Below are 21239 nucleotides of genomic sequence, written 5' to 3' on the forward strand. Positions count from 1 at the left end.
CTTAACGGAGCCTATCTGTCTTTTTGCATCTATGATAACATACCCGTGAAATGTCTGGGTTAACTTGTAACTTCCCTTTTTCTGGAGCCCCTGGGGCACAACCAAATGTGGTGGGCGCCAGGACAGAGAACACAAATTCCTTCATTATCATGTTAATTGTTCCTGCACCCACCTAAGTATGTGTCCATCATTTTACTTTTTATCCAATCCCAGGGGTTTCCCACCACTTTGCTTTATCCCACCTCCTTAATCTATCACCAATGAATTTCATGTAACCCACCTATGTCCCTCCTTTGATTGCAATGTATAAATACAAATGTAACCCGCCATTCTCTGGAGCATTATCTCAATTTGTTGTGGTTCTGCTTCCCGGCATATGTCAACAGTTTGGCTCAAATAAACTCACAAAAATTCTTTACAGGTTTCAATTGTTTTTTAACGTTAACACCAGTTTATCTCTTCTCAGCTCCAAATGCACCCTTCAATACGGGCTCTATAGCCAACAATGAAACTCCTATAAGCATTTCTTCTTTAACGTGAGCACCATGTGGAGCTCTCTCAGCAGAGGGACATGGAGGAGGAAGGGGCTTCCCGCAACTTCGTCACAACCTGGGAGGGGTCAGCGTGCTGGAAGGAGGACTTCGTGTGGATCCTGCCAGAGCCATGGGCCCTGAAAGTATCCCTCTGCAACTTCACATCGTTTGCCTGGTGATCCCTGGGGAAAGCCCAGCAGGCCTGTGCAGCGGGCAGTAGCCAGGGGTACCCTAGAGCAGCCCTTCTCTGTCTGCCTGCCTTCCCCTCCCAAGAGCAGGATCCCCTGAAGGTAGGTGCCCCACTGACTGCTCTTGTCCGCCCCCGGGAGGGTGGTCTATCGTCTGCCCAGCAACTCTGCACCAGCTCCAGCCCGGCTAACTTGCAGCTTCTCCGGGCCCAGTGCCCCGTCTATGCCTTGTCCAGTGAGACCAAAACCCCTTCTAACTCTGTCCTTCTTTGCAGGCCATCTCTCAGCCCGAGGCTACCACAGGGAGTCCCTTATATTTAATGTATTTTTTAAAATTTTCATTGAATTTATTGGGGTGATATATATATATATATATATATATATATATATATATATATATATGATATGCAAATTAGGCCAGGACGCTGTAGTGGGTCACGACCGGACAGGAGGAGGTTGGGCATGTAGGTGCGGCCCTGAGTGGACATGGACAGGGACAGGGGTGCTGGCCCACAGCCTCCGTGGTCAATAGCAGTCCCTGAGAGGCAAGGGCGGGCGGGCCCACCCACAGCCTCCCGGGCCGATTGCAGGCCAGGAGTAAAACGTTGATAGCAAGTCCTTTCAGTATAATTGGGGCATTAGAGGCCCACAGAATGATCATTTCCTTTTCTATGAAACACATAACTCTGACACACTATTTCCAATTAAATAAGTTCCATATATTTTGACATTTTACAGCCCTGGAAAGTTACATATAATGATCAGCAAAGTGAGAAGATGAAAAGAATTTTTAGGCTTTTAAAGATGTAATTAATTTCTGTCTAGAAGACAAATCAATTCAAGAAGTGATCGTTTTATTGTCACTTAGGACATTAGCCAGATTGTATCTAATTTAGCAGTTTTACTTCAGGCTTTCATCTTTGGAAATCTCCTTTGAACAGCATTATCATCCTGCCAGTCCCTTCACTGAGTTAAACAGAACTTTTACATCTGTTATTATGTATTTGAATAAGAATTATGTATTTAACACATGCAAAATTTTGTTTTGACACAATAAAACAAAAGATCATTTGATTCTTCCCTGGAACACAGAAAAGCACAAACTTGAATCATTGGTATGGCTTAGGCTAATTTTCCAAATATTGTTAATAAAATTCATGTAGGGATCTTCACTGAGCCAAGAATTCTCTTTCAGGCCTACATATTCAGCATCTCCAAGGAGGAGGCCTATTATTCTGTGTTTGGTTTTTTAATACTCACCAGAGGATATTTTTTCACTGCTTTTTAGAGAGAATGGACTGGAGGGAGAGGGAGAGGGAGATGGAGAAGGAGAGGAGAGAGCCCACTCGCGGCCGAGGGCAGGCCCTCGCCAGCAGTCTTGCCTCTGTGCGTGAGTTGCAGAGGAAACACCTTTCTGACTGATCATTGGCTAAGCTCCCCAACACCACTCGCAGTGTTCTTGGTAACTTGGGTAATAAGAATCCAAGAAGGTGATCTAGGGTTTTTCTACCTCACTCCTGGAGGAAAAAAAAAGGTCCACTGCTGGAGGGGCTAAGAAGTGTTATATCCTGCCCTAGCCAGTTTGGTTCAGTGGATAGAGCCTCGGCCTGCAGACCACAGGGTCTGGGTTCAATTCTGATCAAGGGCATGTACCTAGGTTTCAGGCTTCTTCCTGGCCTGGGCCCAGGTAAGGGCTCATGCAGGAGGCAACCAATCGCAGTGTCCCTCTCACATTGATGTTTCTCTCTGTCTTTCCCTCTCTCTTCCACACTCCCTAAAAATCAATGGGAAAATATCCTCAGGTGAGGATAAAAAAAAGAAAGAAAGGAAGAAAGAAAGAAAGAAAGAAAGAAAGAAAGAAAGAAAGAAAGGTCATGTACTCTGAAAGAGACATCTTGAAAATGCCTAAAGGAAGTTGTCATTTTTTCGTGGTGAAGGGACTGGAGTCCGTGTTTATGAAAACACCTTGGCAGCTGCAGTGGCCAGCAGTGGCAGCAGCAGTGGGGTGATGGGGGCGGCGCCTTCCCCTGATCAGCCAGATTGCCTCCTGCAGGGGGAGGCCTACTGACGGCTTAGGCCCTCAGGCAGCAGGCCTAAGCCATCAGTAGGACATCCCCTGAGGGCTCCCAGACTGTGAGAGGGGTCAGGGTGAACTGAGGGATCCCCCCCCTTCAGTGCACGAATTTCATGCACTGGGCCTCTAGTTGGTTAATAAAATTATATAGGTTTCAGGTGTACTGTTCTACAATATGTTGTATATTGTGTTGTGTGTTCACCATCCAAAGTCAAGTCTCCTTCCATCACCATTTATCCCCCTTTACCCTCTCCTACCTCCTTTCACCTCTCCCTCTAGTAACCACCATGCTGTTGTCTGTGTTTCTGAGATGTTTTTTTTTTTCTTAATCCCTTCACCTTTCTCACCAGCTCCCCACCCCTCCCTTCTAGCAGGTGTCAGCTGCTGTCTGTTTCTATGAGTCTGTGTCTATTTTGTTTGTTAGTTTATTTTGTTCATTAGTGTTCACATATGCTGTTTAGCCTACTTGTGGTTTCTCTTCCCTGATTGGACCCCACTGGCTAAACTTTCTCACTGACCCCACCCCCCAGAAAATCCCCAGCCCATTTGATGCCTACTCCCAATGCTTCTCCATTTCTCTACTTAGTTCACATTTCTGTGAAGTTGCGGCAATCTGTTGGTTGCGGTCATGCCACTGGTGAGTCCAGAACTGGCACCAAACCTCTGCAGAGAAGCCGCTCTGAGGCAGGGAGAAGTGAAGCAGGAGCTCTGAGAGGGAAGGCCAGGCCCAGAGCCTGGGCTCACAGCTCACCCTGTAGCCTTTGCTTCTTATTCCACAGCAAAGACAACATAAACCTCAAGGAACTGGGGTCAATAATCTATTTACATATCAACCATATTTTACAAACTGGTATAATACTGGTCTACTTTATTTAAGCAAAATAAAGCCCCGTTTTAAGAAAAAGAAATTGTGACAAAGCCAAAAGACACTTAGTGGTTGTATCTCAACTCTGTGAGTTTGTTTAGTCCAATTCCACTTTTTGCCTGACCTCAGAGCAACCCACACACGGATCTGGAAGCCCTGGGTGCTGTGCTCATATTCCAATGAGCTAAGCCAAGTGGAGGAGACAGACGCTTCCACTGACCTGACAAGGCGGGACTGAACGCACCCAGGTGGGGCCTGGGAATTTATTTGACTCTCAAACTCAGAGAAAACTCAGGGAATTCAACTGAGACTCAAAGATTTGCATGTTGTTGCCACACAAAAACTCCTTTGCATAGCTCTCCAGGTTAGAAGTAGCGACCCACTCTGTTCCAGAGCCTGGGAAAGCCATTCAGGTCAGCCCTGTCCCTGGATGCCAAGGTGCCTGCCTGGAAGATGCCACAGCAGTTTCAGAAGTTAAAGTAGTGCATCTAATGCACAAGACCACATTTATAGACACAGTGCGTATTGACTACATACAAACCAATTCTTATCTTTCAGATTACCAGGCTCTGGATGTCATCGTTGTGAAGATTTTCTTTGGATTCATTTTGACTGACAGTGATGTGCATGTATTTTCACACAGTGGAGGGCAAAGTAGCCAAGGCTAAATCTCAAACCAGTCCACAGCACGAATGGGACCCAGATTACTGGCCCTCTTTACTCGGTGTGGGGTGTGATATGCTGATGTAATAAGATATATACACTGAATGGCCAGATTATTATGATCTCTGAATGCATAATAATCTAGCCACTCAGTATATATCCTATATAATAAAAGGCTAATATGCAAATTGTCCCCTCGACCAGGATTTCGACCAGCAGGCAGGCAGGCCAACTGCCCATGTCCCCTCCACTTGGCCAGGCTGGCCGGACCCCACCCATGCACAAATTCATGCACTGGGCCTCTAATACACACACACACACACACACACACACACACACACACACACTGAGTGGCCAGATTATTATGCATTCAGAGATCATAATAATCTGACCACTCAGTGTATGTGTATATGTGTGTGAGTGTGTGTACGTGTGTGTGTGTGTGTGTGTGTAGATATATGTGTATAACACATAAAGGGTATTGCAAAAGTAGGTACAACTGTAAACATCTTTTGCCACACACTATATATATGTTTTGTCTTTGTCTCCTGACACAGACACAAACACAGTTGCAGTTTACTTCTTATTACTGGTTTGTTTTCATATAAAGGATTCAACTCAGAAACAGCCTGAGGTATCAGGCAAAGGGTGGGGGAGGGCGCAGAGCTTCCCTCCCTCCCCTGCCACACTGCCCCTCCACTCACACTCGGCCCCTAAAAGCCATTTAAAAAAATCCCTATCTAATGATATGTTTTCCATTGATTTTAGAGAGAGGAAGAGAGAGAGAAAAAAACATTGATTAGTTGTCTCCATATGCACCTCAACCAGGGATCCAACCCGAAACCTGGGTATGTGCCCCACCTGGGAATGGAATCCCCCACCCTTCAGTGTACTGACAACACTCCGACCAAGGAGCCACCGGCCAGGCAGAGCTTGTGACTTCCTGAGTGACAGGCGAGAGGACCTGTTGCTATCCATAATGAGGGCAACCTTACCTAAGCTTATGCTAATGAGGTGACAAGGGCCCAAGATAGCTTCAGGATGGGGGCTGGTTGCCAGAGTACCCAGTTATGGGATTTAGAAGGATGTGAACTTTGACCCCGCCCCCTACCCCTGACCTTCAGGGAGGAGTTGAGCTGAAGATTAATTCAATAACCAACAGCCAATGATTTAATCAATTATGCTTATGTAATAACACTTCAGTGAAAACCCTGAAAGAGGGGGTTCAGAAAACTTGCAGGGTGCTGCTGGGAAGGCCCTGTAACAGGAGAGGACGTGGGAGCTCTGCACCCTCCCCATCATTCGTCCTGTGCACCCCAGGCTGTTCCTGAGTCGAATCTTTTATAAGAAACCAGTAATAGGAAGTAAACTGCTTTTCTGAGTCTTGTTAGCTGTTCTAGCAAATTATCAAGCATGAGGAGGGGACTGTGGGAACCCCTATTTTATAGCCAGTCTGTTAGAAGCATGGGTGGCCCAGATTTATGTTTGGTGTCTGACATGGAGACAGCGTGTGCACCGGAGATTTTAGCCCAGGATGCCTGTGCTAATACCAGGCAGTCACTATCAGGATTGACTTGAATCTGAGGGCACCACGTTGGTGTCTGGAGAATTGGAGGATTGGTGGATATGAGGGAAAACACTCACACATTTGGTGTCAGAAATGGTGTTGTAAATAACAAATAGTTCAGAGGAGGCATCTCAGGAAATGGTCCTTTGTGTTAGAGCGGAAGAGAGAGAGAGAGAGAGAGAGAGAGAGAGAGAGAGAGATTGTTTTTCTACTTATATAAAACCTATAGCTAACCTTAGAGTGGGCAGAAGGCTCCACTCCCAGCCCCCAGTGGGGAAAGTGTCACCTCAGCTTCCCTGGAACACCAAGACCCTGGGCCTGTCCCGCTGGGAGCACCGTTTGTTGTGATGGTCTCTCGTCCTCAGTTCCCGAGATGTCTTCACAGCCACAGAGATGAAGTGAGTGTCTCGGTGTTTACAGCAAGATCCTTTCCACCACATGGATTTATGCTAATAACGTAACTTTTTGAAAGCATCTAAGAATGAGGACTGGTTTCCAGGGAAGTAACCAGAAATAGAGAATTGAACATTTCAGCCCCACCCCTAGTTTCCTATGAGGGAAGAAGGGCTAGAAGTTGATTCAATCACCAATGGCCAATGGTTTATCCAGGGGTCCTCAAACTACGGCCCACGGGCCACATGCAGCCTGCCGAGGACATTTATGCAGCCCGCCGGGTGCCACTGCCTATCCTGCTTAGCAGCCAACTCATCCCGGGCCCGCAGTGCGCATAGGAATTTGTTCATAGTTTGTTTTTTTTTAAAACTGGCCCCCTGTTTAAAAAGTTTGAGGACCCCTGGAATGAAACCCATGCAATGAAATCCTCATAAAAACTCAACATGACTAAGCTCAAAAAGCTTCCAGGTTGGTGAACATGTGGAAATTGGGGTGTGGGGGTGGCATGTTTGGAGAGGACATGGGTGCTTTGTGTCCTTTCCCCATACCTTCTCTATGCCTCTCTTTTATTTGTCTCTTCCTGAGTTATATCTTTTTTATAATAAACTGGTGATCTAGTAGGTAAAATGTTTCTCTGAGTTATGTGACCTGCTCTAGCATTTCACTCATACCAAGCAGAAGGCTGTTGGAACTACAATCTACAGCAGGTGGGTCAAAAGCACAGGTGACAACTGGACGTGCAGTTGGCATCTACAATGGGCAGAGTGCAGGCTTGTGGAACTAAGCCCTTAAACTGCGGGATTGTATGCTATTTCCTGGTGGAAGTGGCAGCATTGAGCCTATTGTAAAACACCTGCTGGCATCTGAGCATTGCACTTCTCCACCTTTCAAATGAATGGACCACCAGAATCCTTGTTCCTCTTTTCTCTTTGAAAGGTTTTATAAAAAACTAGAGGCCTGGTGCATGAAATTCGTGCATGAGGGGTGGTGTCCCTCAGCCTGACCTGCACCCTCTCCAATCCAGGAGCCCTCAGGGGATGTCCTACTGATGGTTTAGGCCTGTTCCCCATGGTTCTCTGCTCTCTGCGGGACCTGCCTGCTCCATACCACAGCAACTGCCAAGCAGGCCATGCTGGGTGCTGCCTGTGGGCCACGCTTGCCTGCTCCCCGATAGCTGTGGCAATGGCCAAGCAGGCCATGCTGGGTGCTGCCTCTTCCCTGCTGTCAGTCTCCACAGAGGCAATGAGGTTAATTTGCATATTCACTCCTGATTGGCTGGTAGGTGCTGTAAAGTGATGGTCAATTTGCATATTTCTCTTTTATTAGTATAGATAACTATTTTTCTTAAGATACAGTATCTTAGCTTTTATAATTTACTAGAGGCCTACTGCACAAAATTCGTGCACTCGGGGGAGGGGGGTGCCTCAGCCCAGCCTGTAGTCTGGGAGCCCTTGGGGGATGTCTAACTGACAGCTTAGGCCCTTAGTGCTGCCACGGAGGTGGGAGAGGCTCCTGCCACCGCCGCTGAGCTCGCCATCTGTGAGCCCAGCTTCTGGCTGAGTGGTGCTCCCCCTGTGGGAGCGCACTGACCACCAGGGGGCAGCTCCTGCATTGAGTGTCTGCCTCATGGTGGTCAGTACACATTATAGCAACCGGTCATTCTGCTGTTGGGTTGAAAGCAGCTCTCTGACATCCCCCAGGGGTCCTGGATTGCAAGAGGGTGTAGGCCAGGCCAAGGGATCCCACTGGTGCACAATCAAGGCCAGGGAGGGATGTGGGAGGTTGGCCAGCCGGGAAGGGACTATAGGAGGGCTCCAGGGTGTGTCCGGCCCGTCTCGCTCAGTCCCCATTGTTTGGACCCCAGCAGCAAGCTAACCTACCAGTTGGAGCACTATGGTGGTCAATGCATGTCATAGCAAGTGGTTGAGCAGCCTTAGCATATAATTAGCATATTATACTTTGATTGGTTTGAACAGCCCACAGATGACCTGGCACTTAGCATATTAGGCTTTTATTATATTGGATCACATGATATTTTTATAATTCATAATTATCTTTACAATGCTTTCCTATTAGTTAGGAATTACTTTGCTGTGGTTTTTCTAATTTCTTCAGGTAGGACCTTATGCCACTGATTTTAAGTCTTTCAACTTTTTACTAAGCATTTAAAACTATAAATTTTTCTCTAAGTACATCGTTAATTGCATCCCACAAATTTTGTTATGTTGGATTTTCATTATCATTTGTTCAAAATATTTTCTAATTTCCTTTGTAAATTCTTGTTTGAATTATTAATTATTTAGCAGTGTGCTGAATTGTTTCCAAACATTGGGGTTTTCTTAGATATCTTAATGTAATTCATTTTAATTTAATTTTGTTGTGGTAAAGCACTTCCTATTCCTGAGCTCTTGAGGAGTCTTTTATGGGGTGAATTGTGTGCCCCCCAAATTCATGTGTTGAAGTCTTAGCCTACAGCATGGCAGAATGTGGCTGGATTTGAATGTAGGTATGTAAAGGGGTAATTAAGCTAGAATTAGATCATAATGGTGGGACCCTATTCCCATAGGACAGTGTGATAAGAAAGAGACACCAGGAGAGCACCAAGGAAGCAGGCAGCACTGAAAGCCAGGAAGAGAGTCTCACAAGAAACCAGCCCTGTTGGCACCTGGGTTTTGAACTGCCAGCTTCCAGAACTGTGAGAAATGCATTTCTGTCTTTGAAGCTGTTACCGTCATAATGAGCTAGTTAATATTAATAATAGGAAGAGGGCAAAGGGGAGGCCAGACATTACAGGCATGTCATCTGGGCAACTTCACCAGGAAGCTGCAACGTCACACTCCCCAGGGAGCCACCACCCATTCCCTGCAGATCCCCAGGGGAAGGAGTTCAACAAAGGGTAGATGAGGCCACGTTCAGTGAAGTCGGGTGTTATAGAGAAGGTGCTTGTCTGTCAGTCTAACCTGGGAAAAGATAACTGGCTAGGGAGAGCAGCCACTGTAAGTGCACGGACTCCTGAGGGTGTAATTGGCTGAGCTCCTAGCAAAGAATCCTCCCTTGCTTGTCCCTCTTGCACTCCTGCTTCTTGCTTGCTCCATGACCTGCACTCATCCAGGTGACAGTCTGCAATGTGGCCTCAAGCAGCCACATGGCCCATGGCCTTGCGGACCCCACAGGCCATGGACTGCAGCCAGGAATGCAAGCTTAGCGGGCAGATGCTGGGCTGGATGCACTTTACCATGAAGCACTCGGGCAGTGGCCTTCATTGCAGCCCTGCTGAGGCACATCTGGGCCTTCTGTGGGCTGCCAGAGGGAGATGGGGCCTCGCAGCATCAGGAGTTTAATTCCATGCAAATAAGTATCACTCATTCTCCCAGGTGAGCCTCAGAAAGTCCACTTTCTTGTGACATCTCAAGAATTCTACCTCCACTGGTAACAGGTGGGGACACAGAGGTGACCCCACAATAACAAAGCTACCCAGTCTGTGGTGTTTGTATGGCAGCTCTAGGGACGAACAATGGATCTATGTCTTCCCGGTTGCCTGTGTATCTTGATTAACCCTCATTACTTGAGCTCGCCATAAACTCAGTTCCCCCAAAAAGCCTAGCTAATTACCAACTCTGCATACATGTAAAACACATTGCAAGTTCAGAGTCACAACAGAGTGAAAATGATCATTGCTGCATGGCAGCTACTGTAAGGATACAGAGACTATCATAGAGAATGGAATTCATCACGCTTATACAGGAAATGAAATAATGAATCTGGTTAATTTTCTATGTCGTATGAAGGGGCACTGGCACATTAAACTCAGTAATAGAGCAGTTCCTTGACAACTACTTGCCCTGACCATTAAAGAAAATCACCTAGGAAACCAGCAACTACCCAGCAGGGATACAAAATGATGAAAAGATGGAGGGAGTGAGCTGTTCTCTTACTCATCTATAATAATAAAAGTATAATATGCAAATCGACCAAATGACTGAACAGCAGAATGACCATCTGGATGACCTTCTGGATGACCTCGCTATGACACCCATTTGGTGCCAGGCCAGCCAAGGCAGGTGCGATGTGATTGGTCAGGGGCCTGGCCATTGCCCCATGATCGCCAGGCAGAGGGGGCAATTGATCAATCGGGGGGCTCCACGATCGCCCCAAAGCGGGAGGCCCAGGCCACCGACTGGCAGGCTGCAGCGGGTGGGTGGGGCCTCCCTCTGTGGGGACGATCCATCGTGGGGCTCCTGAACTATGAGAGGGCACAGGCTGGGCTGAGGGACCCTTCCCCCCAGTGCATGACTTTCATGCACTGGGCCTCTAGTAAAGAAATAAAATGGAAAACCTGCAACCAGGACAGAAGATGGATTTCTCAGGGGATTTACCAACCCTCTAGGGCTCATATTCCTGACCATTCATTGATTAGAAACTCAGGGAACAGGGCCAGGAATATGCACTGAACAGATGTCAGAAAATTTAACAAAGATGAGAGATGTGTCAGTAGTCAGATTTTATTGACTTAGGGAAAGGAAAAAACGTCCTTTTAAGCACTCATTTTCAGCCCTGGCCTGGTGGCTCAGTTGGCTGGAGCATCATCCCATACAGCAAAAATGTTGTGGGTTTAATTCCTGGTCAGAGCACATACCTAGGCTGCAGGTTCAAGCCCTGGTTGGGGTGCATGTGAGAGGCAACCTGTCTATGTCTCTCTCTCTCATATTGATCTCTCCCTCCCCGCCACTTCCTCTCTCTCTCTCAAATAAATAAAAACATGTCCTAGGTGAGGATTCAAAACAAACAAACTAATTTTCAATTCAAAAAGTTGGAAAATTCTTCTCAGCCTGAAGAATGGCTGGTGGAGGACTGCCCACTCCACAGCTGTAATTACCACCTACTTGTCAATGTCCACCAAATACCACCTCCATTCTACCTTCCCCCTGGCTCTAGCCTCCTAAAAGGACTGAAAATTATTTCCAATGGCCTGCAGGTCTCAAATTAGCAGCTCAAAACTAACCTAACAATAATTGCCTACCCACCACCAACACTTGTTCCTCATCCATGTCTCCAAGGGGCTGTCCTTGCCTTGCACCTGGAGTCTTTCCCCTCCTGTACCCCCCACACCAACCTGGGGCAATGCCCATAGGACTAGCTTTGCCATTGGTGTCAGGACACCTGCGAACAGCAGAGGCTATTTAACAACACTTCTTTCACTATAAAAGCATAGGTCAGTGTGACCGTTGGACTCATTCACTGATGACCAGCTTGTGACTTGCTGCTGGTCATGCTGGCACTGTGGAAAGAGCACATGCTGATAGAAAGTAGTCGCTCAGTAGTATTTTTAATGAATGAATAAATGAAGAATCCTATATAATGAAAGGCTAATATGCAAATTGTCCCCTCGGGAATTCGACTGCTCACTATGATGTGCGCTGACCACCAGGGGGCTGTGAGGAACAAAGGAAGGCCCCTGCTGGCAGCCAGAAGGCCCTGCTCGGTCCTGATCACTGGCCAGGCCTAGGGACCCTACCTGTGCTTGAATTTCATGCACCGGGCCTCAAATAAACACTTTGGGCTCAGGCTCAATCAAACTGGACTGAACTTTATCTCCAATCTGAAGGAGTTGGATTTCATGATCTCTGTTTTCTCCCATGCTGTTAGTTTAAAACTCACTGATGACCCATTGCTGGTCCTGGTTGGTCAGGAGTGACACAGACAACCGCAGCTGGGGCCAGAACGATGGCTCTGCCTCTGACCCATAACCTGGCCCTGATGGTACAGAGCGGGCAGGGTAGCAGGTTCTGCTGGGTACTGTTCATTATGTCCTCACAGGAAGCTGTAGAAAAGCTATCTGTCAAGTAGCTCTCCCCAAACAGCCAGATTATGGGGCTTTTCACATAATTCGGAGCGTATTTTTTCCATAGCAGGGCCCACCACACCCTGAGAAGGTGTGCACATGTGCTGTGGGGAGGGTGAGCTGCTGACAGCCACTGAATGCGGAAGCGTTTGCCTGAGGTTGTGGGCTTTCTTGCACGGCAATGATTTCCATTAATGGATTACGTGATCTCCCAGGATAGCTCTATGGCTTGAAAGGACAATAAGAAAATACAGAAGAGTAGGTCCTGGGGTGATTGTAAGGGAGGAAGAATTTACAGATGAAAAGAGAAAAGTGAGATGTTCTGAGGTGTGGCTCCTCAAAGGCGGGACATGCCCATGGCCCTGCGTGGCCGCTCCCACAGAGCAGCTTCCATGTGCTTTGTTCTCATGTTGATGATTCCCTAAAGCTTGAAGAGAGTTGGCTTTTCTCCTTCAGTGTGTTTTTTCAAATACATCTCCAGGGCTGCGAGGCCCGGCTTCCTGAAGAGGGCCTCCAAACCCACAAGGCTCTCCCTTCTGTCTTGCACGTGCGACTGGGTGAGCTCTCAGCGCCCCGAGAGCCGCAGTGGCTGGGAAAGCTGGTTTGTGTCATTCACATCTCAATTGTCTGTTTCCTCCGCCAGAAGAACATGACCCAAACAAGTGCCTAGGAATCCACTGTGAGGATTCTAGTGCCGTGATGGCTGGTGCATGGCCTCCGCAGGCCTCTGGGGGATGAACGCGCGTGGAGCTGTGTGCAAGCTGCTGGTGAAGGGGTCTGCAGTGGAGACCCAGGCATGTGGGGACGGGTGTCACCACATTCCCAGCTGGGCAGGCTGGCAGTCAGGTCTGCTCCTCCAGGCAGGGGACTCATTGCCGCCAACTCTCTTGTTTGTGGGACCTACCGACACTAGCTGCCCTCTGCCCTTGCTTCTCCCAGCTCCTCCCACTGCCCCGCCTGATCCACAGCATCCTAAGCTATTTGTGTGTGTATATCAGGCGTACACACACACACACACACACACACACACACACACACTCACATACACACAGACTTAGACCCATAAACTCATAACATGGCCCCTCCCCACCACGGACCATAGCTCACTGTCAATGGCAGGTGTGGCCAGGGGCAGCACACCCGGCAAAGCCCTGAAAGCTTTGGCTGCTGCAGGTGCGGAGGAAAAGGTCTGGGTCCTGGGCGGGGTGGACAGACACCTGCTGTCCCCCCCAGTGGGTCAGAAGCAGCCGGTGGGGAAGCCACACTGCTCAGGTGCACCTGTGGGGCCCTCCCCAGACACAGCGAAGCTGGTGAGGCTGCGCGGCCCTTGCCTGGGTTTCAGGCTCTGTCCCCACTTCTTTGCAGCAGACACCAGCCAGATTGCCTTGTTCTGTGGCCCTGCGGGCGGGGAGGCCACCACGCGCCATGTGCCTCTGAGTCTTAGTGCACACCCTCCTCCAAACGACCCTCTGAGGTTAGAGGAACCACCCCCACTTTACACACGAGAAATGGAGGCACAAAAGGGTGGAGCACTTGCTCCAGGTCACACAGTTGGGGGTTCAAGTCCCCCTAGACACTGAGCTCCTCACTGTCCTGGCTGGAAGAACGTGCCATCACAGAGGTGTCTGGAGCATCTCACCTCTGACCCCTGGATCCCGAGTAAGATGAGAGGCCACGAGAGGAAAGGAGACACTGCCTGTGCCCCCTCACAGCGTGTCCAGGTGTGTGCACAGCGCTGCCAACGGGAAGGCCGAGGCCGGAGCCAGCCACTGGGCAAATGGGAGGAGGGGGGCTACAGTGGCTGGAAGGAGGGCGGAGCCCCCCAGGCCGGCCGGGCAGCAGCCCAGCCACCATATGCTCACGCTCCAGGTGCTGTTTAAGCGCCTCAGGGTAAAGATGTACTTCCACCCTCACACAACTGCGTCACCCCAGAACGGGACGGAGACCCAGACGAGGGAGGTGACCCCGAAAGCCACAGCTGCAGGTCATGGCTGGGAGGCACTGAGGCTGAGCCTCGCCCGCTCTGGGCCACCTCACTGTGCTGGGGGCGGCTACTGCCGCGAGGACCCCTCGGAGGAGGAAAAGGCGAGCCGCAGAGGATTCTGAAGGAGCGCTCACCCCAAGTGACCTTCCATGTTCCTCAGGTCGCAGGCAGCTTTCCTGGCAAGCTGTGCCCATCGCCCCCTGGGGAGCACGTGTCATCTGTCCTCACAGCTCCCAGGGCCCAGGTCTGGCCGTCGTCACCAGCCATTGCCTGCGGCCTGACCAGTGCATTCGCCTTCACACGCCCAGTGCCCAGCGCAGTGCCAGGGTGGACAGCGCCCCGCTGGGTGGGAAGGGAGGACGCTGCGCTCTCTCTATCCCCACACCCGCCCCACTCCCACCCCACCCATGCCCCTCCCACCCCAACTGCTCACTCCCACCCCACCTGCTCACTCCCACCCCACCCGCCCCACTGCCACCCCACCTGCTCACTGCCACCCCACCTGCCTCACTCCCACCCCACCCGCCCCATTGCCACCCTACCCCAGCGTGTAGGCTCGGGCAATTTGAAGTTCAGGGGAGGCACTTAACTCTCAGGAGGAAACAGCCCAGCTCATGGCTGCTCTGACAAATCCACCCTCAAGCAAAGTGTCACTCTCGAGGCTGAGGAAGGAGGCTGTGGCCAGGTGAGCCCCGAGCCACAGGCCATTCCCAGGCCAGCAGCCTCTGGGGGCCTCTGCTGTTTGCTGTTCTGTCTCCTCACAGCTCTCACTGCCACCGGCGACTCCTCAGCAGCGCTCAGTGCTACACGTGGCCCTTGGTGATGGCAGGAGCTGCTGCAAGAGAAATCCCAGGCTCCACAGGCAGCCAGGAGGCTGATGAAAGGGTGGGGAGGGGAGAGGAGAAGAGAGTGAAGACACTCCAGCATAAGGGGCTGGGACATGGGATCCAGTGCAGCAATAAGCATGCATTTTGGAGGGCAAGTCGGACAGAGGGTAAGGCTCACGCTGGCTGGTGTGGTTCAGTGAAATGAGTGTCAGCCTGCGGACTGAAGGGTCCTGGGTTCGATTCTGGTCAAGGGAATGTACCAGTTGTGGCTTGAAACCCGGCCCTGGTCAGGGCACATGTGGAGGCAACCAATCCATTTGTCTCTCTACATCGATGTTTCTTGCTTTCTCTCCCCCACCTTTCCACACTCTCTAAAAATCAATGGAAAAATATCCTGGAGTGAGGATTAACAAAAAACAAAAACAAACAAACAAAGAAAGAAAAAAACAAAACCAAAGGTTACAGCTCTGCTAGGAGACGTGCTCTCACTGCTGGCGGGGAAAGAGCAGGACAGCTCTTCAGTGTGTTTCTTGGACACGGAGCCACATAGAAGTCACATGCAATACATTAAGTAACTTCTCTGCCCGAGGCCTGGCTCAGCACAGGCAGTTTGTGCCCCTCCAGACTCTCTCTCTCATCCCATTCCTAGAGGATGGACTGCGGGCGGGAGGGAGAGGGTGTGGGGCAGCAGTTGGGGCAGAGTCTCTGCAGCCCAGGTGCCGCGCCAGATCTCAGCCAGCCCACTGGGCCCTTTGGACCGTCAGAGAGTGAGGGAGTGGAGAGGGAGGGACTTTACAGAAACTCTGTGGCTTATTCAGCAAACGGATCCAGGAAAACCAAGAAGGAGCCTGAGGACAGTCTGCCCACATGGACGATGTGGCTCCATAGTGAACAGCAGGTGCTGTGAAGAGAACGCCGGCCACCATGCCCGTCCACGATCTGGCCCGGAGCAGTCACACTGCTGGGCTCACGCCTCTCCCTGTGCTAAGAGCTCAGTGTGGGTTCCAGGGGCTCTGCGAGCTAGATTATATCAGCATTTCGATTTCACAGAAAGAGGCAGAGACTCTCAGAGTTTTTCCAGGGCCAACACACCGGATGTGGCCAAGCCAGGCAGTTCTGACGTGGACAGAGCGCTGCTGCACGAAGTGGATGTTGTTAGAGAGTGGGAATTTTTGAGCATGCTTACTACTCCCATTCCAGAGAGGCCGTGGACTATGCCCCAGAAAGAGTTGTCAGTGCTGACACCAGGCGAGGCCTTGAGATACAGTCTCATGGCCCCTTCCCAGCGCGTAGGCCTTCTTTCATAGATCACTGTCAGCTTTCTGAAGAACAGGATGACCCTGTGAATAACATGGTCATCAATGGCATAATCCTGATGTTGCTTAGGAAAAACTGTTTTGTCTTGGGTTACTTGTTCTGCAAAAACAGGATGTGGTTAATGTGCTTAAAAGTGGTCCCGCACAAAGGGTCGGGGCTGCTCTCTGGACTCCCTGTGTGGAGAAAGGCAGAGCAGTCGCTAGCCGGCTGGCCGGCTGGCCGGCTAATAAAGGATCCCTAAATTTTAATTTGGTCTGGACTCCAGTGGTCGTTCACTCGCATTCGCTCCACAACAGACGTGAGCCCTGCCTCCCTGTCAGCACCACTGGCTGCTTGGCTCTCCCCCTCCCCCTGCCAGGGCCACGAGTGGAAAGTCAAAAGGCAGGGACAAAAGGAAGAGATTGGGACCAGGCGGCTCAGAGCACCATGCTGTCTGTCTTTGGCTGGAAGTTTGTCCTCATTCAGTTTATTTTAATTTACTTTGCTGTATTTTCTCCATCTGTGAAATGCGGGTATGATTCATCCTCAGAGTAACATGTAAAGATTCAATATAATAACCGGTGTGAAGGTGACCCGACAGGGCCAGGAGCTAACGCTCCTTCCTTCCCGCTGTGCTCGTGCCATGCAATCAGCTGGAGACACTAGCTATTTGTAAGCAATCAGTTTGTCTCTGCTCCCTTTGTCCACAATTAAGAGTAAGTTCTGGTGATAAGAGTCAAACAAAACACTGAGCAGGAGGGAGAAGTCAGCAGGACAAGAGGCTGGAGGGTCCGATTTGTTAAGATGATGGCAGTTCTGCAGGAGCTCCTTCTCTGCGGTGAGAAGGCAGCTCTTAGTGCACACACATCTGAGCATTGTCGCATGGAACCACAATCACAGGCCGCCCCGGATGACTCAGACTGTGGAAGGGCCTGCTTTGACCGCGGCCTGGGAAGGCTCCCTCCCCGTGGAAGGGCAAGGCTGGCCTTCGCTCACCATGCAGCTGGGCCACATTACTACCGGCTGTGCCCACGCTGCTTTCTAATCTGCCCTGGCTGCTCGACCCACAGGAACCGGCACACACTGCACATCCCTGTGCTGTGGGCGACTGAGGGCGACCCGAGTGGTGCGTGGACAATCTCTGAGCCAAGACGGCGGCCCCCGGAGGTCAGGGCAGTGCCCTGGGCAGATGCCATGGGTACTTTACTAGTAAATTATCATTTAAAAAAATGTCCAAGTGGAAGCAATTAAACTTTGGAAAGTCAAACAGATGTTGCTAGAAAAACAAAGCAATGGAAGCCCAGCTGCGACTGGCTGTCCGTGTTGATCCCCAGGGAGGCTGGCGCCCGGGGCGGCACTGGCCACGGAGGCAAAGGTTCCCCTGCGGTGACAGGGGCTCCTTCTCAGCACCAGCGTGCAGGCCCCCGTCCGCTGGGGCGCAGGGAGCTCTCCTTATGAGGGAAGGCTGAGATAAGAAGTTACTCAATGGTGGCCCAGTGCAGCCTGAGGCTGTCATTCAGGGGGTTGCCCGTGGAGGGGGTTCCAGCACCCAAAAAGCTTAGACGTCAATGACACACGAAGACATCTGGGAGACTCACTATGAAATGAACACACCAGGCCTCGCAGCAAAGTCCCAGCGGAGGATACTCACTCGATTGTAACAAGATGGAAATGTGAAAATACCCGAGGGAGAAGGCGCAGAGACTCAGCGCCCCTCCAAGGAGGTCCTCCTCCTTCCACACAGACCTCACTCAGCCAGAGCAGCGGCTCTCCAGGCGAGCCAGCACCCCAGGGCCTGCTGCACACACAGACCCCAAGTTCCCTCCCTGAGAGCCTGGGCCGCAGGTCCGGGTGGGCGGGGCCCTCCGAGGAGTCCTGCTGAGGGCCCGAGGGCCGCACTGGGCAAAGGGCACATCTGTGGGCGCCTGGAGCCCTGGCTCCCTAGCAACTTTCCGACATCTGGGCTCTCAGGGACCTTGCCCAATGGGAAAGTGGGCGCCGGCTGGCTACTCTGGTACTCTGTTCATCAGCTAAAGATCTTGCTTATGAATAAATAAATTCACTTCCCACTTCACGGCACACCTCCTTCCCTGCAGAATCCACCTGCAAAGCTTGTGCTACTTCTCAAGAGCTTTCATTCCCTCTGCACTTTCTAGTTTTAAGAAGTAAGTCCTCATGATAAAATGCTATGTGACGGATGAGTGAATAAGGAACTGTAAAGGGGAAAATAGAAAACAGTATGGCTGCCTGTCTTTTGGCTAGGCACAATCCTAAGCAAGGTAAGAACCCCAAGGCAATGAAGGAATGCTTCAGTTAGATTTGACCTTATAAAAATTTAAACCTTGTATAGAATAATGGATACCATAATTTTAAAAAATAACAGAATGGGAGAAAATGCTTGATTTTTATGCAATATTGAGGAGTTTAAAATGTAAATAATTTAATGAGTTCTTACAAATCAATCCTATCTAATAAAGAGGGAATATGCTAATTGACCATCACACCCTAACAAGATGGCAGCACCCACAGCCAATAAGGAGGGAATATGCTAATTGACTGCCACACCCTCAAAGATGGCGGCGCCCACAGCCACAAGATGGCGGTGCCCAGTCCTCTCAGCCCCGCCAGGGTGGCAGGTGTGCGGCATGGCTGGGCCCACCATCAGGGGTGTCTGGTCACTCTGCGTGCCTGCCTTCGGAGTCCCCCAGTCTCCTCAGCCCCCCAGCCACCCCGGGCCAGCCCAAGGCGCAGGCAAGCCTCGGATGGCAGCTGCCCAGCCACCCAGAGCTACCCGAGGCTCAGGTAACCAGGGTCAGCTGTGGCTTGCCCTGCCGGCAGTGGCAGCAGCAGAGGTGTGATGGGGGTGTTGCCTTCCCCTGATTGCTGGGTCGCCTCCAGCCCCTGTGGGCTCCAGGACTGTGAGAGGGGGAAGGCTTGGCTGAGGGACCCCCCCCCCCTCCAGTGCATGAATTTTCATGCACTGGGCCTCTAGTTAAATATAAAAACAATAAGTGGTCCCCAAGAAAAATCGACAACATTCAATATTTGCTACATACTTGTAAAAATTATCTGTAGTTTCTATGAAATTCAAATTTAATTGGGTTTCCTGTATTGTTTTAAATATGGCAACCCCCAAAGAGTAAAGCTTCCAATTTTCAGCATGAGAAACATTAATCACCCACAACCACTGGAAATATGCTGCCACGCGCCACAGGCGAACGCCGGCAGGAGCTCCCTCTGCTCGTCAGGCTGGGAAACATGAAGAAACATGCCCCTTGTTGATGCGATGCCAGGAAACATGCCCTGTCTGTAGGAATGTAAGGTCTCTACCTTCTGAAAAACATTTGCAGCCGTGGTGTAAGAGCTAATATTGCATTCTACCTTGACATGTGCTAAAACAGGGAGGGTCTCGAGTGGGTAACCGCAAAACCCTCCCCTCTCTGACCCTGTGGATGAGGTCCCCCAGCAATAACCTTCCTATCGAGGGGACCAGGCACAGCTCCTGCGTCTCCCTAAGTAGTGGGTTCCAGCCCTCACCAGCCGGTAGACTTCTTCAAACAGCTAACCTCATCGTCCATGGGAGCCAGGAGGCAGCCTCTTCTCAGCACTACTCAGCCTGCCTCTCACACCCCACTGTGGCCCTGTGTGTATGCCTGTGGCCCTGTGTGTGTGCCCATGGCCCTGCATGTGTGCCCGTGGACCTGCGTGTGTGCCCGTGGCCCTGCGTGTGTGCCCATGGCCCTGCGTGTGTGCCCGTGGCCCTGCATGTGTGCCGTGGACCTGCGTGTGTGCCCTATGGCCCTGCATGTGTGCCTGTGGCCCTGCGTGTGTTCCCGTGGTCCTGTGTGTGTGCGTACCCTCCTCCCTAGACTTTATTGAGCTCATCTGGCCAGGATTACCTGCTACTTCCTGACGGGAGTGGGGTCCCTCCCTCACCAATCAGATAAAGAGGTGGTGATTAAAACAGCAGCATCTTAAAAATTTTTTAATGTACCTACTTTTTACCCCAGAAATGTCACTTCCTAGAACCTGCGGAAGCAAAAATATAATGTGATCTTACCCAATGTATGTAAGATAACATATGTCTACATGTGTATTGGGTTGTCTCATTAAGGGCGAGAAGAGGGCACTGGAGGCTTGATGCCTTTAGCTGTATAATTTGTATGGTTTGACTTTTACACTGAAAATCATTCTAGTTTTACTTATGTGATGTGCTACAAATTTCAAAATAAGAAAAGTATATCAAAGTATACACAAAATCTCAGACTAACAACTGGTGAAAGTTTGCAGTAACGTAAGAGACTGAACAATGGGAGGGCTAGTCTGGAAGATTCTAGCACCTGTAGCTACGGGTATCTCTGGGCCTTGATGTCTGAGCTAGCCTCATTCCTTCCGGCTCCTCTCCAAGGGCTCGTCAGCAAAACCCTGCTCTCACATTTCCTGAACACCTGCATTCCACACTGTCATGTAAGGAGCGCATTTCACAGCCCTCTGTCACCTCTCTCCTTCACTGGCACATCGCATGCAGCATGACAAGGTACTCAGCACACAGAGCCTACGGTGAGCCTGCGGTGAGCAATCCCAGAGAGCCTTTAGCAAGTTTCTGTTTGCACAGTGATACACTGAGTTTAACTACAAAACGATTTGTTCTCTCTCCTTTTCCACTCTTTAAAGAAGCTAGTTAGGCCCAACCTGTATGAACCAGTAGGTCATGGCTTAATTTCTGGTCAAGGGCACATGCCTGGGCTGCAGGCTGGATCCCCAGTGGGGGGCATGCAGGAGGCAGCCGATCAATGATTCTCTCTCACCATTGATGTTTCTATATCTCCCTTTCCCTTCCTCTCTGAAATCAATAAAAATATATTAAAAAATAAAAAAGAAGCTATTTGGGAATTGAATGGCAAGCAGTGTTAGTGAGCAGTCATCCTAAGGAATGTCACCTAAACTTGGGCCACCTGTATTGGCCAAAGCCAATCTCTGTCCTGCCCTGGCTCAGGCCTGCTCAGC

At 50.3% G+C, this 21239-nt stretch overlaps 1 protein-coding gene across 1 annotated transcript in view; it reads right to left on the minus strand.

Annotated features, from left to right (window-relative positions):
- SLC9A4 (solute carrier family 9 member A4) overlaps positions 1–21239 on the minus strand; it is a gene marked incomplete at both ends in the record, with an annotated part of 83107 nt that overhangs the window by 56066 nt on the left and 5802 nt on the right. The gene's annotated exons all lie outside the window — the stretch shown is intronic.

The sequence above is a fragment of the Plecotus auritus genome (assembly GCF_963455305.1).
Source record: "Plecotus auritus genome assembly, chromosome: 8".
Lineage (NCBI taxonomy): Eukaryota > Metazoa > Chordata > Mammalia > Chiroptera > Vespertilionidae > Plecotus > Plecotus auritus.